The sequence below is a fragment of the Petaurus breviceps genome, unplaced genomic scaffold (genome assembly GCF_028583685.1).
Source record: "Petaurus breviceps papuanus isolate PSGF00001 unplaced genomic scaffold, PetGlider_PUasm1.0 126, whole genome shotgun sequence".
Lineage (NCBI taxonomy): Eukaryota > Metazoa > Chordata > Mammalia > Diprotodontia > Petauridae > Petaurus > Petaurus breviceps.
In genome coordinates, this window is record NW_027185655.1 from 86,446,401 (window position 1) to 86,466,574 (window position 20,174).

Below are 20,174 nucleotides of genomic sequence, written 5' to 3' on the forward strand. Positions count from 1 at the left end.
TGTTGTCTGCTTTCTACCCATTTTGAGGCAGTGTCCTAGCCACGCCCGTCCTCTAGGATCCCAAGCCTTTACTGTAGAGGGTTTTGCTCTGGGGCAAGAGTTACTATATTTTCAGGGTCAGAGGGGGGGTTTGGAGCAAGTGGGGTTCACTCTGCCATCCTTGTCTTTGGAGGTCCTGAAAGGGGCTTTAAAAAAAAAAAAAGATTTCTGGGCTATGAAGTGGTAGCCCCAGGAGTGTTTGCTGTCCAGTATAGGGGCCCCTGTATTTGCTTCTTACCTTGCTCTTTCCAGTCCCAGCCCTTTGGTGATAGGCCTGGTAGTGGACCTTGTGGCTGGTGGGAAGACTTGCCCTCTGAGTTGATCAGACCCCTTCCAGGCCTGCATCCGCCAGGCCTTCCCGCCTTCCCGCACAGGCCACTGAGCCTTCCTGGCCTGCGCCGGCCATGCTGCCGCCGCTGCCCCTTCCCACACAGGGCACCGCGCTGTCGCCCGCTATTATTCCTTATTAGAACTTGTCCTTCGCATCTATGTATTGATAAATCTGGAAACGGCCACAGCTGCTGCTGATTTAGAGTCCCTCTGGCTGGCGGCTGGTCAGGCCCGCCCTGGGGCTAAAGCCTCGGCTTGGGGCTGGGCTCGGCTCCCAGAGCGTTGCACTGGCCGATTCCTGCCGGCCTGCCGGGCTGTTCTCAGTGGGAGGTTAGCTTCTCTGTGTCATTTTGTGGGTTCTGCAGCTCCAAAGTTTGTTTAGAGTCCCCTTTTTACATGGATTGGGGAGGGTGGAAGCCGGAGCCGCGGGAGGGTCGTGCTTCTACTCCGCCATCTTGGCTCCGCCCCCCTATATTGTGATTTTCTGTGGTAAGTTGTAACATTGTGAATTCTGTACCTTGATTTTCTGTGAATGTTTTGCTCTGATTTGTTATAGAATAGAGTGTTCAGTATCCTATGTAATCAGAACCTTTTTAAAAGCTATTCACAGTAGCAGTCCTCTGGAAAGCTGCATGTGCATGGCATTACACACCCCTGCCAAAGGATTTCTGATCCCCACCAACAGATCTGTCTTAGGTTGCCTGCCACTGATCTCTTTCTTGTCAGATTCAAAGGTCTTAGTTTTTTTCCTTCTTTTTTTGAAATTTCTTTAATCACATATTCTGCTACCATTCCATCTTCAAGTTCCCTTATTTCTTTCTACTTCTCCTCTAATTCTTCATCTGGTTTCTCTTCTCTCCCTTCTCCCACCAGTCACATGTGAATTTCTGCAAGGCTTATCCTCTTTGTCCTAAAGGAAAGGAATGAACATTTAAATAGTACCTACTATGTGCCCAGCACTGTGCTAATCACTTTTTACAAATACTGTTTTATTTGATTCCCACAACAATCCTTCTAGGTGGGTACTATTATCATTCCAATTTTGCAGTTGAGGAAATCGAGGCAAACAGGTTAAATGATTTGCCTAGGATTATACAGCTAGTAAACATGACGTACAATGTCTTGAAAAGTGTCTTTTAAAATTTAATTGCTTTTTCAGTTAACAAAAATCTACTTTTTCTCTCCCATCTCTTCCCTCCCCCACATTGGGGAAAAAAGGAAAAACAAGACCCTCCTAAGAAATATTTATATAATTTAGTAAAACAAATTCCCTCATTATCCATGCCAAAAAGTACACCTTATTCTGTGCTCCAAGTCTGTCACCTGAGTCCTGAGAGAGGAGATCTTGAAACTCTCAGAGTATCTTCCAGGGCCCAGAGCAGCAATAGAACATCACAGAGTGGCTCCAAAGGTGCTATTACCTCATAGCTGACAATGTAACAAATCACACAAAGAAAAAGACTAAAAAAAGAGCATCTTTTTTTTTTTTTAATATTTATTGATATATTTTGCTTCTAAATCATATTTGTTTCTGAATATGGCCTCTCCCTGCTTCCCTGCTTTTGGATCTATTCCTTTATAGTTAAGAATAACAAAAATAAAAATAGTTCACCAAAATTCACTGACATCAATCAAGTCAACAATGCATGCAATACACTACTTCCATAGTATTCCACCTTTGCAAAGAAGGGAGGGAGGTGCATTCTCATGTCTATTTCAGAACCATCTCTGGCCAACATACAACTTGATCATTTCAGCTGCACTTAGTTGGGTAGTATTATCATAAGTGGGTAGTAGTAATCATGAGTCCTCTGGAATTAATGGTTGGTCACTATTGTTGATTTATTGTTTGATCTATTCTTTTACTTTATTTTACTTCATCAAATATTTATTTTTTTAAATTTTATTTATTTGATTTTAGTTTTCAACATTCAATTCTATAAGATTTTGAATTCTAAATTTTCCTCCTCCCTCTGCTCCCCTCTCCCCCAAAAGGAGTGCAATCTGATATAGTCCATACACATACAGTTATATTAAACATATATCTGATGGGATGCTTGGGTGCCTGTGTTTGAACCCCAGTTTGCAAAATCACATTTCTCCCTAGCCTCAAACCTCCCTAGCCTCAGAGCATTATCTCTGCCTGCCTCTCCCCATGCCAGTACTCTGCCTAGTAATCATTCATGATCAAGCCCCAGCCAAATGCTTATCTACCCATGGTACAATAACAAGCTATGAGTCCTTCTCTAGATTATATATAAGTAATTCCCTACCTCATTATATACATTCTGAATCCCTGGTTATATATGCCTTAGGCTTGGGATATACTAAACTCCAAACATTGATCTTGTCAAACATGACATTGATGGGTAGCAGCTTGGTCAGCCCTAACCACTAGCTGACTTAGTGACTTTTCAAGCCTAAAACTACACCTCCATTGTAGCAGCAAGCACCCCAAGCGTCCTCAGGGTGGCCGCCCATACAGGTTCTTGGATCTGCTTTGTTAAAGGAAAGCAACTCAAAATGGGTTAACAAGCTTACTTTAATCAGTCAGACATATATCGTTTACTTTGTTCAGGGGAAAAAGGTCAGCACCCCAAACTTCAAAATATACAGACAGAATTATCAAGACATTAACAGATCAAGTAGACAGCTTTCCAAACTGTCCAACCATTACATCCATACCCAGTCAACATCTGGGTTTCCACATCTGGGTTTTTCAAAGCCGGGGGACTCTCAACAACGGCTTCCCAGAATTCAGATCAAATCACAGAACACTTCTCAAAGTGAGTCCCAAAACAAAGCTACACATCAGGGCTTATATAGCCTTCTCCTGGCTCAGAGAATGTAACAACCTTCAGAAAGTATCTACTGAAAAACAAGCCTCCCACCCCAGGCTCCAGGTGCACCTCAGCCTAGGGGCAGGGAAGATCTTCCAAATTTGAATTCCCATTACATCCATGTAGCCCCGCCTTGGGCTATTTCCCAGTGAACTCTGGGTAAAATACCTGTGCAGTAGATATTGAAAGTGCATGTTCCTTTAAGAACTGACCACTCTTTAACCACTCCCTAATCCCACCCTGACTCACCTAGTTAGCATATTTGGCACTTGTTGTACTATAGAGTATCTTATGTAAACTTTAACTGTATACCTCTAAGGTTGCAGGTTCCTTAAGAACTCTTGCCCACTGTATGGCATAACAATAAATCTTTGCCACCTTTACTTAGAGAATGCTTGAGTCTGTGAATTCATTCCAGACTGCTTTCCAGGGTCTCTGGTTATTGGGGTTGCTGGACTCCCTGAACCTCCTGACCTCTGCATCATTTCCATATTAGTAAAGAAGAATTAGAACCAAAGAGAAAAACCACAAACAAGAATAAACAAACAAAAAAAGGAAACAGTATGCTTCAATCTGCATTTAGATTGCATAGTTCTTTCTCTGGATATGGTATTTTCCATCATGAGTTTTTTAGAATTGTCTTAGATCCTCACATTGCTGAGAAGACTTAAGTCTATCAAAACTGGTCATCAAACAATGTTGCTGTTCCTTTATACAATGTTCTCCTAGTTCTGCTCACTTCACTCAGCATCAGTTCATGTAAGTCTTTCCAGGTTTTTCTGAAGTCTACCTGCTCATCATTTCTTATGGAACAATAGTATCCCACTACATTCATACACTGCAACTTGTTTGGCCATTCCACAATTGATGGGCATCTCCTCAATTTCCAATTCTCAGCCACCACAAAAAAAGCTTCTATAAATATTTTTGTACATGTATCACCAAAGGTATTAAGCACCTATTATGTAGAAAACTCTGGGCTAGATACTGAGAATGCAAAGATAAAACTGTAACCTTCTCTACCCTCCAGCAACTTATATTCTGCTGGAGGATGGGATAGTGGTGGATAAAACATGTACACAATAAATATAAAAACAGAGTATATATGAAGGAATTTAAAGAGGGTGACTGACTTTCAATTGTTCTGTAATGGTTGTTGTTTTTTTTTGTTCCTTTTCCATTATGGTAATTATGTATTTTTTCAGGGGCTCTGTTCACTTTACACTGGAACATGTAAGTCTTTCAATGCTTTTCAGTAATAATGAGGTCTTTTTCTTAGATTTAAGAAGGGAATTTATAATTTACATATTAATTGATATATATATACATATATATAATGAATATAATAATAATTTAGTTTCCACAAGAGCTGCCTCTCTGGTGTAAGAGTCAGAGCTCATACTGATTAATCAAAACTGACAATGCTCACAATCACTGGACCTTAAGTGAAGCAAATCAAAGATTGTAGAACCTGTTCCCATCACAGAACTTTGGTTCTGTACTTTAGGGGGTAGTCTCAACCCCCAAAGACTTGATTCTAGAATTGTTGCATTGTGGGACTTATGAGTTTCTCCTGGGAAACCTCTAAATGATTGTAATCCATCTTCCTTCCCCTCCTTTCCCAGTTGTGATTTAAGCTTTCAATCTGTGCTTTTACTTCTGCTAAGAGAACATTCCTCCCTCTGAAACTGATTGATTAAACTACTTGATTACTGTTACTCCCATCTCTAGACCTGCTTTGTGGGACATTCTAAGGTTAGAGACTGGCTCAGTAAAAATAAAAAATCCTGTTAACAGAATACAGTAATATTCTATTACATTTAGTTACTAAAATTTGCTCGGTCATTCCTCAACTGCTGTTCATCCACTTTGTTCCTAGTTATTTACTACCACCAAAAAAAAAAAAAGAAAAAAAGATGCTGCTACAAATATTTTGGTGTCAATGAAGCCTTTTTTTTGGTCAGTGGTTACCTTGGGAGTATATGCCCAGTAATGATTCAAATTTTCTGGATCATAAAGAGGAACATCCTATCTTCAACTTTTGACTGAAGGAATTGATAGAAATACTCTGAAGCCTGAGAAGACAGAATGCTGATGTATATTACAGTAATTTTAAATAAGAAGTACCAAATCCTTTCTATACAATGGAGCATGAAAGCAGGCAGCAAGTCATTTATACTCTATGATGAAAAGGGCCATCTGTTTTCAAATGCATGCTTCTTCCCATAGGCCATATAAATCCACCATCCTTCATAGAAATAAACATAATGTAACATATAAATAAAACTTTCATGAATTATTTAGAGAGAATGAAGATTCATTTAGTTTATTGAAAGATTACTCCAGAAAATAACTAAGGAGCTCAGAGGGTAAAGTTTAATCACATTCACAGTAGGAAGATAAGAAGTTTCCTTCAGTTTCTGCTGCAAAATGAAGAGTGAATGGAAAATTTCTTAACTCTTATTGTCTTGAATGAAAAAAAAATTAGAAATACTTTTTTTTAAATCTAGGCCTATGATTTCTTTGGTTAACAGAAATCTGAGAAAGCTCCCTCTATGAATATCAGTAAGTATATTGCATCTTTCAGTCTTAAGGAGACTAACTTGGAAGACAGATTGAATTTATTCTGTTAAATAAATGAACACAAATTTATTAGGTACTTACTATGTACCAGGTATTGTGCTAAGTGCTAGGGATATAAATATTTTGATAAATAAGCAACTCTGCTGTTGAGAAGTTTACATTCTAACAAGGGAATACAATACACCTAGGGAGTTTTATTTAGGTAGATGATAGGAAAACGTGGACATAGAGAGATAACCAAGGTGTATGGCTTCATAGATAGATGGGATATGGCAGGCGGAGGGAAAGGAACTTATTTCCAGTCTTGAAAAGCTTCATGAGGGCAGGTAATGGGTGACTTTCCTGAGCTTACACAGCCAGTGTTTTGTCAGAGGTGGGATTTGAATCCAGGCTTTCCTGACACTGAAAGTGGCTCTCTACCCTGTGCTACTTCTCAGGGCCTATATTTAACTAGTCAGCAGTTCTGAATACTTATAATTTTCAGATAAAAACCTCAGAGAAACCCTGAAGAATTATCATTTCTGCCCAAGACTGGCTCTCTTTGGTCATTAGGATTTGAAGAATGCTTTAAATGTAGTAGCTTTAGGTGTTAAACATGCCATGTACTACCCTCAAATGTTACCTGACCCATGATGATGCTGCGTTCCTGACCCAATGAGGAAAAGGAGCAGGAAAGCAATCCTTGACTGATCAAGTATGGGATCACAGATGCCCAGTCTGGTATAGGAGCTATACCCCAAGCCAAGACAGGTGTAAAGAGAAGTACCCCAGACGAACTGGGCAAAAATGGGCTAGTGATGGCAAGAAAGGACTGAGCAAGTTTAATATAATTCAATTAAATAAGCATTTATTTTTTTCTAGTCATCATGTTTGTTTCCATTTTTTTGTTGTTGACATTTATTAGATTTATAATAAAGAATTACTTTTTAAAAAGAAATCTTTCAAGAGAAGCAATAAATTCAAAGGTTTGAAGGAAGAAAATACATATTCACATCTGTAGATATAATTAACCAGAGTACATGCTACCAGTCACACACATACATGTGTACCACACAAAGCTGAAAAAAATGGAAGCATAAAAAGTCAAAATCAAAGACTAACTTAGTGAAGTCCACTTAGGATAAAGAAATGATATTCATCAGTCTCCACCTCCCTTATCTCTCACTGGAAGGAAATTTGCTCTGGGTTCCATACCAACTGTCCCTCCTATTTGATATTGTTTTTTCTTCTTTTGTTTTGTTTTGTTTTTTGCTTTTTGAAGGGCAATTGGGTTTAAGTGACTTGCCCAAAGTCACTTGTGTCAAGTTTCTGAGGCTGGATTTGAACTCAGGTCCTCCTGACTCCAGGGCCAGTGCTTTATTCACTGCACCACCTAGCCACCCTGACATTGTTTTTTCTTTGCCTCTTAGAATCCATATCTTCCTTTTAGGCTTAGCTTAGGTGCCATCTTCTCCACAAATTCTTCATGGAACCTTTCCCTGTGTTGTCTGGAAAGTGTTAAAGGCCAGACTACTTGTGATACATCTATAAGTGTTGTGTCCTCAGTAAGATTTTATGCCCCTTCAGGACAAAAATTGCATCATATGTTTCTTTTGCATACCTTGTAATACCTAGATTTCTAAGACAAACTCTGAGAAGGCCAATAAAACCACAGTGCAATTTTTGAGAATTCTCTTGAATCAAATGCAGAACTTGGGTTGTTTGGGCAGCAGACTTACATGGATATAAAGAAAATATAAAAATATTATAAAATCTCTGTATAAACTAACTTACAAGATCAATAAGGGAAGATCTATTAGCATGAATAGGGTTGCTTTGCCCTGAAATTTTGCTCACTTTATTTTTTTTTCAGTCAGAGTAACAAGGTTTATTGTATCACCAATAGGAGTAGGTGAGATTCCAAGCATCTTGGCAATTTCATGGGGGTAAGATTGGTACTTATATAGTAAAAGACAATAAGAAGATATGGATGGGATTAAAGAGGGGCAGGTTACCTGGCATGGGGCAGGTGCAGACAATGAAAGGAGTTAAGTGGTCTGGGCTGGGTTAGAGGGCCGAAGTGAAAGGACTGTTGAAAGGATTATTGAGTATCTAGGTACACTGGAATTGGCCAGGATACCTCAGGGGAAATACCAGTGTGGGAAAGCTTAGGGCAAAGATATGATCTTTTCCTTTTAGGGATTCAGGTCCCATAATACCATCATTCCTTCCTCAAACAAATGGGACCCAAAATTTTTTAGGATAAGGGGCAAAGGTCTAGGCTTCTTAAACTGCTTCCTGCTGGCAAGGAGTGTAAAGCTGTCCCTACCTCGGTTTTGCTCACCCTCTTGCTGACATCTCTGACTGCTATGTATAAATTTCAGCTTTTAGTAGTGTAAAATTCATATTCTGCATGGCACAGTCAATATTATTATATTAATTTTTCACTGGAAAATAAAGGACAGGTTATTTGTTTCCTGTGGCAGGGAGGGCCAAGGCAAGTGTCTTTTTCACCATTTTTTCTAAATGCTGATTTGTAGCCAAACACCTTCTTGCTAAAAGCAAATGGAAAGTTGTTCCTGAAAAGTGATCTAATGGAGAAACTTTGAGTGGCCACAGCCAACCAATCTCTAGACAAAAGGAGCTTCTCTCTAGCTTGCTACATTTTTTGCCATAGTTTGGTAGATCTACCTCCAGGATTTTTCTAGACTTTGGAAGACCCTGTCAATCAAGTCAGAAAAATATAGTCACCAGTGCAGATGGTGGTGATGGTGGTGGTGATGTTCATGGTGATGGTGGATGTCACTCCATCATCCTGAGTGATACCAGTGTTGAGGTTTAAGGTTTAGATTAGGGGTGCTCAAGACCCCAAAATACTGTGAGGGATAACTTGCAGTGAAGTTTTCCCATTCTGAAAAATCAAATCTAGAGTAGCTTGAGCATCCACTAGGCCTAAGTTTAAAAGTCACCTGACCTTACAGGAATCTGGGACTAAGAACAATGGTCGTGCCTCCCCAGTGGCACCTCAGCACAAGATATGCCAAATAAGGATTAAAACTGCTTTCCTGGCCTTGCATTAGACACCCACATGTTTCCGTGTCCTTTGTCTCTGAGATAGATTCCCACACTTAGGTCATGGTCTGGCCTTCCCACCAATGAGAGTGAAGGCCAGTTAGGAGGTTGGGTTTCTGCATTAGAAGGTTATAAAACTATGGGCTTGCTTCTACATGTTGCAGATGCCATTTGATCGACAGAGGCAGAGTCTTTTCTCATGAGGAAGAATAAAGACCTTTTCTGATCTCAGACTCAGACTCCAAACTCTTTTCATCTCACACAATGCCAATACACTGGGTCCTGATAAATGAATTCTACTCAAGTCTTCTTTCAGCCAAAGTAAAGCAAAGTTTATTAGAGATTCTCCATAATGGGTAGATTCTTAAGGAGCCTAGGTATCTGTGATGCTTGTACTGGATAAGCAGGCCAGAATAATCTGAAACAGACTGTATCTGTCCTAGATTGGATTCTCTGCCACCTTATGGAGGCAAGATGGAGCTTATATACAGAAAGATTGTGGGATCGTCCTAGGGCTGGTCTAGAGGAGGAGTTTGGGGAGGGTCATGAGGAGGAGTCAAATGAGGTCAGACTCCAGTAATGAGATTAAGGGTGAGAAATAGCTGGAGGCTACCTGGAGATGACAGACAATGGAGGGCTAGGCTAGCTTAAGGGTAACAGATTTGGGTATAGATATTTTGGGAGGATAAAGAGTGGGAAGTAGCTGGACAATGGAGGACTAGGCTAGTAACAGAGATTTGGTCTAGTGATCATGAAAGGCTTATGGCCTCAGGAACATTCCTTATTAAGTGGGAAGATTCAAGGAGAGTTCAAGGGAGTTCCCAGAGCCTATGCCCCATCATTAGCATTGTTAAAATACTTCCTGTCCTAGACTCAGAGGAGGAGCTCTTACAGTTGATTTGCAGAAGAAAGTATTATTGAATTCAAGAATATCCCCATTATATTCTCCAAATCATCTCCCTGGCCCTTCCTTCTTAGTTTCACCTTCCAGTCTCGGGCCTATACTCAACTTCTCAACCTTTTTGTATCAATAACTGGGTAAATGTGCAAGGACCCAAGCAGCAAAACCCCCAAATTCTAGCTGATTGACAGTTTTCTAGAAAGGCAGGATAGCTGTGAGACAGGTGGCAAGGACTATTATACCATCTTGCAGAGGAAAAAAAAAACCATAAGCAGTTGCCAACAGTTAGTGACATTTGAGTCCCTTCCAAGGAAAAGTATCTAACCAAGGATATTTAGCACAGTGGTTTCTCCTGCTGTAATAGTGGTGGTTGATCATAATCTAAATGCACCTATTCAAAAGCTAATTGTATGAGATTATATGCTATGTACAAGGCATTGAGAATGATGCTTACCTGGCAGAGGCAGTAGGGTGTAATGGGAAGAATTGGAGTCAGGGAAGCATGGGTTGGATTTCCACCTCTAACACTGTGTGGCCATAGGCAGGTTATTTAATCTTTCTGAGCCTCAATTTCCTTCTCTGTAAAATGGGGATGAAAATAAGTACCCATAACTCTTAGGGTTGTTTTAAGGACCAAAAAAGATTGTTTATGTAAAAAACACTTAGCAGACCGTGAAGTGCTTTGCAAATGTTAGCCATCAGATTATTATGCACAGTCAGGCAAAACAAATTCCCATATGGGTCAGGTCGAAAAAGTATATGTTTCATTATGCATCCTGAGTCTATCACCTCTCTGTCAAGAGATAGGTAGTATGCTTTATTACCCATCCCCTGGCACTGTGGTTAGTCACTGTATTGATCAAGGTCTTTATGTTCTTCAGAGTTGTTTGTCTTTTTTTTCTCTTTTTATTTTTTAGTTTACATCATTCATTTCCACAAGATTTTGAGTTACAAATTTCCTCCCCAATTTTCCCCACCCAACACCCCAAAACAGTGTTCCCACTGAATATCTCCTCCCTCAATCTGCTCTCTCCCATATCTTCGCCTTTTCCCCCTTTGACTTTCCAGTAGGGCACGATGGATCTCTATGCCCCAGTGCCTGTATATCTTATTTTCCAGTTACATGTAAAATAATAATAATAATATGCATATATATTATTAAACATTTGATTTTAAAACTTTGGATTCCAGATTCTTTCCCTTCCTCCCTCGTCACCCACCCTCACTGGGAAGATAAGCAATTCAATGTAGGTTGTACATGTGTAGCTATGCAAAACATTTCCATAGTGGATATATTGTGAAAGACTGACTATATTTCCCTCCATCCTATACCACCCCCCCACTTGTTCTATTCTCTACTTTGATCCTGTCCCTTTTCAAAAGTGGGTGCTTCCAACTTCCCTTCCTGCAGCTTGCCCTCCCTTCCATTATCCCTCCTCTCTTACCCTTCCCCCTACTCTCCAGAGTTGTTTGTCTTTAAAGTGTTAGTCTTTGTAGAAAATTTTCTTCTGGTTCTTCACTTTGCATCATTTCATATACATCTTCCCTGTTTTCTCTTTCATTATTTCTTATGGCACAACAGTATTCCAGTACGTTCATATATCACTCATTCAATTTATGATCTAGCAAAACTGGACTAGTTCTGTGATCTTGCCTTGCCATCATCTCCTGCCTCAATGCAATAGGGCACTGTAACACCAATATGATACCCAGACCAGCTGCTATGAATATGCATATATATTTCCAGGGTAAATTTGCAAAATATAATAAACTCTCTTCCTCAAAGGCAAAACCAAAATATTTATTTGGAACATTACTATTAGGATACCAGGAAGTAAGATTTGGCAAGGTACTCATCACTAATCCAGGGAGCTACAATAAGCATTCCTTTTGTTAGGCCTCCCCACAAACAAGTTTCCCTAGGCAAGTTACTCCCTCTGCTCTGCCTCACTCTCACTCTCTGCTCTGCCTCTCCTGCTCTCTTTCAGTTATTCTATTGGGCAAGCTCCTCTCCATGGGACTCAGGCTCCACGTGATTCAGACTATATTACAGCTGTGAGCTGGGCCAGAGCTCAAAGCAGGTCACATAGGTCTATTAATGGACAGAGAAGATTTTCCTAATCCATTAACATTACATTCAGCCCCAAGATCTTTCATGTCCATTACGTAGCCAAAGGGACTTTAGGGGTAATTTGTATCAATATAACTTTATAAAAATATGAAAGGGATAACACAAAATCAATACATAAAACAATATTTTAGTGTGGGGGCTTGAGCATAAGTACTCCATCATTCCCCCCCTCAAACAAATGGGACCCAAAATCCCTTGGGGTAAGGATCGAAGGTCTCATCTTCTAAAACTACTTCCTGCTGAGATTGGATGTGAAGCTGTCCTTGCCTCGAGAGGTCCCATTTGAGGGGTCAGTTCCTTAGCTGGTAACTGGAATTTGGTCAATGCCAGGTTCAGGGGTGACACATCATAGTCTTGGACAGAGGGTGATATCCAACTTAAGAAGTCAGTCATCTACAAGTTGAGGACACCAAGCCTGGAGGAAACAACTCTAGCAAACAGGTTAAAGAAACAAAGGCCAAAAAGAATAAGGAAACAATAACGAGAAGTAGGGTAAATATAGTATCCGCCATGCTTCTGGAGTCCATGAACCCACTAAAACTGCATTAATTCCTGTCTTCCTTACTGCAAATTGCTATCTTCCCTTAGGCAAATTTAAAGTCATATCTCTTAATATATCTATCCCAATGATGTTTTCAGGAACAGGTACAATTTCCATTGTATATTCTTTCTTAGGTAATTTTCCGATTTTCATCATTAGTTTAACTTGTATGGCTGGTATTTCAGCCCCTCCCAGTCCTGTGATGGTAATAGGGGCTCCAGTTTAAATTTATCGGGATTTCCATATATAAGAGAGGCCTCTGCCCCAGTATCTATTGATGCCCTATAGTGGTTTATCCATTTTTCCAGTATTCCAGTAGTTAAACTGATATGGGGTCTGTAATCCTGTCTGTGTACTTCTTTAATCTGAGCTGGGGCTTGGCCAATTTCCTAATCTCCCTGCAGGTGTAACAAACTTGGATACAATGATTCAAGAGGATTTGTAGGGGCAGTTCTTGCTCCCCTATTCTGTCTAATATTAAGTCCCTTTTCTTGGCACACCTTATATATAGTTCATTTGTTGGAATATGATCTTTTTTTCCAAAAGCTATCCTGGATCTCAATAAAGCAGTAAACAATTCTCTCCTTGTTAATGTATTCTGCCTTTGAATCCACTGGCTATTCTCTCTTCTCTCCTGAGGAAATCTATCTCTTCCCCATTCCTTTAGGTCACCTAATTGTGAAATCTTATCTAGCACCTCTGAAAGAGGATGCCCCATTTCCCCAATTGGTAGAATCAGAATTATAAGCAGGAGGAGCAGTCTGCATTATTATTTTTCTTTTGTTGTTGTTGTTATTTTTGCTTTTTGGAGGACAATTAGTGTTAAGTGACTTGCCCAAGGTCACATGGCTAGTTTTTGTGTTAAGTATCTGAGGCTGGATTTGAACTCAGGTCTTCCTGACTCCAGGGCCTGTGCTCTATTCACTGCGCCACCTAGCCACCCCCTACATTATTATATTTCTATGAGGAACCATTAAGGGAGTGCTGTGATAAGCCTCTGCATCTCCTTCCATTATTACAGTTTTCATTACCTTTTCCTTTAACTTTCTCATATAGTTTCTAAGTAAATACAAATGACTCTCTATGAGGCCACACATCAGTGGGATACTGTTTATTGCATTCCTAAAATGCTAAAGCTAGCTAATTAGTTCCACTGTCACCTCCTTAAATATGGTAATCTCTAAAAGCTTGTTGTACAAAGGAATTCTGACTAATACCTATAAATTTCAAACAATCTATGTTATCTACACATACTCCTCTGGCCCCCTCATCACTGATTATCACCATCCAAGATACTAGTGATTCTCCAATTTGGGGGGTGAATCAACTTAATATATTTGTAACTTCCTAATGTGTAAAATCCTCAGTTACTTCCTTAAAACACTGTTACCCCTCCCCCCATAGTTTTCCTTTTTCCTTTGTATTATTGGACATGCATCCACATTTCTAGAATTTTCCTCATCTGAATTTGCTTCACCTTCCTTCCCTATGTCTTTCTTCCAGGTCCCAATCAGGCCCTGAACTTGCAAGGGTTGCCTGCACCTTCCTCTTTTTTTTTTTTTTTTGGTCTTTATTAATTTGTTTACTTTTAGTTTACAAGATTCATTTCCACAATTCCTTGAGTTTCAAATTTTCTCTCCCTCCCCCCTTACTTCCCCCATGGCAGCATACAATCAAGTATAGTATCTGCTAGTAATTGTACATTAGGCATTAGTCAGGTTATAAAGAAGGGCTGTATCAGATGGAATGAACAATGCGAAAGAGAAAACAAAACCAAAAAAGAAAAAGAGCAGCTAATTTGCTTCAGTTTGGGTTCAAACGGTTCTTTCTCTGGATGTAGAGATTTCTCTCCATCATGAGTCTTTTGGGATTGACTTATAACCCTGGATTGCTGAGAAGAGTCCAGTCTATCAAAGTTGGTCATCACACATACGTTGTGTCTGTAATAGTGTACAAATTTCTCCTGGCTCTACTCTTCTCACTCAGCATCAGTTCGTATAAGCCTCTCCTGGTAAATATGAAGTCCTTCTGCTCCTCATTTCTTATAGCACAATAGTATTCCATAACTTGCATATACAACAACTTGTTCAGCCATTCCCCAATTGATGGGCATCCCCTTAATTTCCAATTCTTTGACACCACAAAAAGAGCTGCTATAAATATTTTTGTACGTATGGGTCTTCCTCCAACTTCTATGATCTCTTTGGTATACAACCCTAGAAGTGGTATTGCTGGGTCAAAGGGTATGAAATTATTTATAGCCCTTTGGGCATAATTGCAGATTGCTTTCCAGAATGGTTGGATCAGTTCACAACTCCACCAGCAATGCATTAGTGTTCCAATTTGTCCACATTCTCTCCAGGATTTGTCATTCTCCTGTTTTGTAATCTTAGCCAATCTGACCGGTGAGATGTGGTGATGCACCTTCCTCTTGTTAACTTTTCTTTTCTTTTTCTGAGCTAAACTCACAGCTGTCTTTTCTGCTATCACCTAATGCTTTCTAGCTTGCTCTTCTAAAGGAAAGTTTGGATGCCATAGCATAGAAAGCATCTCATGCAAATCAACTAACTTCTTTTCCACCTGAAACTTTTCTTCCAACAATTTGTCTCTAATCTTACATAAATAATACTATAACTTGTTAACAACACCCATGCTTTTCGACATATTCCTGCCATTTATTTCCCAGTTCTATTGGTATTCCTTGCAAACATCTTAATAAATCTGTGGGTTCTCCTTTCTGTAGCCTCGGTTCCCAGTTTTCTTTTTTTTCTCATTTTTCAAATGCTTTATTAACTTCTGATTTACATTATTAATTTTTGCCAGATTTTGTTACAAATTTTCTCCCCATTCTTCCCCTACCCACAACCCCAGAATAGCAGTCCCAAAGGATATCCCCTTCTTCAATCTGCTCTCTCCCATATCTTCTCCCATACCCCCTTAGACTTTTCCAGTAGGGCATGGTGGATCTCTATGCCACAGTGCCTGTGTAACTTTTTTCCCAATTACATGTAAGATAGTATTAATAATAGTATATATGTATATATAATTTTAAACATTTGATTTTAAAACTTTGAATTACAGAATCATTCCCTTCCTCCCTTGTCACCCACCCTTACTGGGAAGATAAGCAGTTCAGTATAGATTGTACATATATAGCTAATGCAAAACATTAACATAGTATATATATTGTAAAAGAATATTTCCCTCCCTTCTATCTCACCACCCACTTGTTCTATTCTCTACTTTGATCTCGTCCCTTTTCAAAAGTGAGTGCTTTCAACTTCCCACCAGCCTGCCCTCCCTTCCCTCATCCCCCCTCTCATCCTCTTCCCCATACTCTCCTGTAGGGTGATACCATATTTAGTGTGTGTTTTATTCTCTCCCCTAGCCAAATTCAGTGAGAATAATGTTGACCTATTCCCTTTTGTCTTCTTATTCTTCCCCTCCATTGTAACCCTTTACCCTTGCCTCTTCTTTATGAGATAGTTTGCTCCATTTTGTCTCTCCATCTCCTCTCATTATAGTCCTCTATCACCTCTTAATTTCCCCTTTTAAGTATCATACCTTCTTATTAAATTGGTCCTGTACCCTCTATCTATGTATACCTGTAAGCATATATACACACACTCACACATGTATTCACACATGTATTCATATATATATTTCTATCCTCTTCAACTATTTTCATACTGAGAACAGTTTCATCAATTACAATTATCATTTTTTTCCATGTAGGAATGTTAATAGTTCAACTTTGATCAGTGGCTTATGATTTCTTTTCCCTGTTTACCTTCTCAAGCTTTTCTTGCTTCTTGTATCTAGATGTCAAATTTTCTATTCGACTCTGGTTTTTTCAGCAAGAATGATGGAAAGTCCTCTATTCCACTGAATGACCATATTTTCCCCTGAAACATGATACTCAGTTTTGCTGGGTAGGTGACTCTTGGTTTTAATCCCAGCTCCTTTGACCTCCAGAATATCATATTCCAAGCCCTTCGATCCCTCTGTGTAGAAGCTGCCAGATCCTGGGTTATCCTGATTGTGTTTCCACAATATTCAAATTGTTTCTTCCTGGCTGCTTGTAATATTCTCTCCTTAATCTGGGAATTCTGGAACCTGACTATAATATTCCTAGGAGTTTTCTTTTTGAAATCTTTTCCAGGAGGTGATTGGTGGATTCTTTCAACCTCTATTTTGCCTTCTGTTTCTAAAACATCAGGTCAATTTTCCTTGAGAATGTCTTGGAGGATGATTTCTAGGTTATTTCTTTAACCATGGCTTTCAGGTAGTGCAATAATTTTTAAATTATTTCTCCCAGATCTGTTTTCCAGGTCAGTGGTTTTTCCCATGAGATATTTCACATTGCCTTTTATTCTTTCATTTGTTTGGATCTGTTTAACAGCATCTTGATTTCTCATAAAGTCACTAAATTCTATTTGCTCCATTCTAAATCTGAGGTAATGATTCTCCTCATTGAGCTTTTGAGATTCTTTTTCCCTCTAGCAAATTTGGCTTTTTAAGGTATTTCTCTCCTCGTTGCCTTTTTGAGCTTCTTTTGCCAATTGAGTCAGTCTGTTTTTTAAGGTGTGATTTTCCTCAGTCAGACTGTTGACTCTCATTTCGTAATTTTCTTGCATCGTTCTCATTTCTCTTCCTAATTTTTCCTCCACTTTTCTTATCTGCTTCTTAAGGTCCTCTTTGGCCTGTAACCAGCTCGTATTTTCCTTTGATGCTTTTGGTGCAGGAGTTCTGACTTCACTGTCTTCCTCCTGTTCCATGCTTTGCTCCTTTATGTCCCCAAAGTAGTTGAACTACTGTTGGAGTCTTCTGTTTATTTTGCTTCCTTTGTCTGGTCATGTCATCCCTCAGTCACTTGACTCCTGGGCTTTTTGCCACAGTAGGAGTCTGCCACCAGACAGGGGAGCTTTCGTCCCAAACGCTGGGGTTTTCTCAGCTGCCAGAAGTATTAATTGGGTGCCCTCTCTGAAGCCTCCACACACTCTGGCAAGCTGGTCACACACCCCAGGACCTCTACCCTTGACTGCAATCCAGATCCAAGCAGTTTAAAGCAAGAGAGATTACCCCTCAGACTGGTCTCTTAGTCCCCCTACACTCTGCAGGCCAGGAGCTGAAGCTGCTATGTGGCACTAGCTCTGCCAGGCATCTCAGTGGCTTCTTCCTCTGGGGGCAAAAGCTGATGCTCTCCCAACTACTGGTCCCAAAGTCCACACTGCACTGAACTCTCACTTTGTCCTTTGCATCTATGTGTTGATGAATCTGGAAATGGCCACAGCTGCTGGTGATCTGGAGTCCGTCTGGCCAGCAGCTGGTCAGGCCTGCCCTGGGGCTAAAACCTCTGGCTCACAGGGGTCTTGGCTCAGCTCCCAGATCACTGCACTGGCCGATTCCTGCCAGCCTGTCAGGCTGTCCTCAGCAGGAGGCTAGCTTCTCTGTGTCATTTTGTGGGTTCTGCAGCTCCAAAGTTTGTTTAGAGTCCCCTTTTACATGGATTGGGGAAGGTGGAAGCCAGAGAAGCAGGGAGGTCCTGCTTCTACTCCACCATCTTGACTCTGCACCATTGGTTCCCAGTTTTCACAAAGTCCTTTGCTGTTAACCCAGTCTCTCACCAGGGTGGAATAAGGTAAATCCTCCCATCCTGGTATATCCATATCCTTCCCTAGAGCCTTCCTGTCTCCAAGAAGAAGTTTTATATTTTGTGATCCCATCCTCTTCACCAAATGTAACACCAATGCAATACCTGCAGCAGCTGCTATGAATATGCATGGACCTCCCCACAAACAAGTTCCCCTAGGTAAATTCCTCCCTCTGCTCTGCCTCATTCTCACTCTCTGCTTTGATTAAGTTTTTCTGTTGGGCAAGCTCCTCCCCCAATGGGCTCCATGTGACTCAGGTTCCATGTGATTCAGACTGTATAACAGCTATGAACTGGGCCAGTGCTCAAAGCAGGTCAAATTAATGGCCTCTTAATGGGCAGGTAAGATCTTTCTATGCCACTAATATTACAGACACTATTCATCTTTTCTTATTAAAAATCCTTCTCTCTTTTTAAGGCTTAGCTCAGGTGCTACCACCTTTTCCATGAACTCTTTCCTGATTCTCTCAATTGAAAATATTTTCTCTTTCTTTAAAATCCTGTAGAGCAAGTCTTCTTAAAAGTTTTCCACTTGGATCCTCTTTTTACATTTTGGCGGCATTAGTTGGCCTAGGGGCATACACAGTGCAAAGTGTTCATGCTTGGTTTTTGAAACCAAGGCTGCAGTGAAGTTGTGAAATACAATACAGTCAAGCAGGCAAGCACTGCCAGAAACACCTCACATTTATACATTTGATTTTGAATTAATTTTTGGTCATTGTACATTCAGAAACCTTTTGCCAAATTTTTCACAACCCCATATGGGTTCTCAACCCACAGGTTAAGAAGCAATGTTCTTGAGCATTTCATCCAAATCTTTCCTTTGACTCCATCTCACTTTCTTATCTTGTTTAATTGTTTATATGTCATATCCTTTCTCCCCATTCCCTCCCCTAGAATGTAAAGGGTATGGGATTTGGAGTCAGTAGACCTTGGTTTATTTCAAATTCCATTTCTGCCATGTAATGTTTGTGTGAACTTTAATTAATAATTTTATTTATCTTTATTTAATTAATCATATTTATTTATTTAACTAACCTTAGTTGCTAATTTGCAAAATAAGGGAGTTGAACTTTTATGACCTCTAAAGCCCCTTCTAATTTTAAATCTATGAGATTATTATTCTTGAAGGCAAATATTGTGCCTTTTTTTTTTTATTATTTTGATTCAGCCATGGCCCAGGTCCTTCTCTTCCAATGACTGCAGGTTCACATAAACCAGGTCCAGTCTTTGGGCATGACCTCAAAGAAGTCAGCTTCACTTTTTGGCTCCCACTTCTACTTTAGAACTTTACTCCAGGAAAATCTCCAAAATAAAGCATAGTTATGATTTATGTACCGATTTCCCCTAAAGTGGGAGGAAAAGTACCCAATTTCTGCATGGCCATTCAAAGTGCAATAAGGGTATCAAGTCAAATTAAGCCAAGTGCTGGGAATACAAAGAAAGGCAAAAATAGTCCCTGCCCTCAAATAGTTTAATTCTAATACATCAGACATGGGACAGCCTTTATTTTGTCTATCACAGAAAATGTATAAGATGCAACGGACTCCCCTGTGAGCAAATACAGCAATAGAAAGTACTCAAATAGACATTTTAAGATACTACTGCTGAGAAAATATTTCTCTTTTACCATGGACCTGCACCATGTGGCAATAATAGGGTTGGCAAGATCAAGATAGCTCTGCTCCCTACCCCCATCTCCATGGCATGGTTTTATTCCTTCAGCTACAGGGTAAACCTCTTTTGGCAGTCATCTTCCTCCTCCAAAGAGCATACTGCTGAGTAATTTTTCTTCCTCTAGGAGATCTGGTGTCTGAACACTCAGGCCTAGTAACTCTCAAACTTACATGGAAAGTCCATTCTCAGAAACTTCAGCCTCTGTTCTATTCTCAGAAAAGGAAACAAAAGTAGAAGAAAGCAGCTAGAATCTGGTAATCCAGGAGCCCTGATGTTTGTCATGTACTTTTCTAGCAAATCACTATTGCTGTTCCCTAAAGTGGGACAGGGAAAAGGGAAGTCCCCTCCCCACCCCTTGTTGTACTCTGGTCTAGGAGTTTAGGGGAGAGAGAGAGAGAGAGAGAGAGAGAGAGAGAGAGAGAGAGAGA

General features: G+C 40.0%; 1 long non-coding RNA gene across 1 annotated transcript in view; it reads right to left on the reverse strand.

Moving 5' to 3' along the window:
• Positions 1 to 38: 38 nt before the first annotated feature.
• Positions 39 to 20,174, reverse strand: part of LOC138170731 (uncharacterized) — a 37,261-nt gene continuing 17,125 nt past the window's right edge. The window contains exons 2-3 of the long non-coding RNA XR_011170720.1: positions 10,199 to 10,323; positions 39 to 1,279 (exon numbers count right to left, since the gene is read on the reverse strand). This is a non-coding gene — a long non-coding RNA (uncharacterized lncRNA). The remainder of the gene's footprint in view (positions 1,280 to 10,198; positions 10,324 to 20,174) is intronic.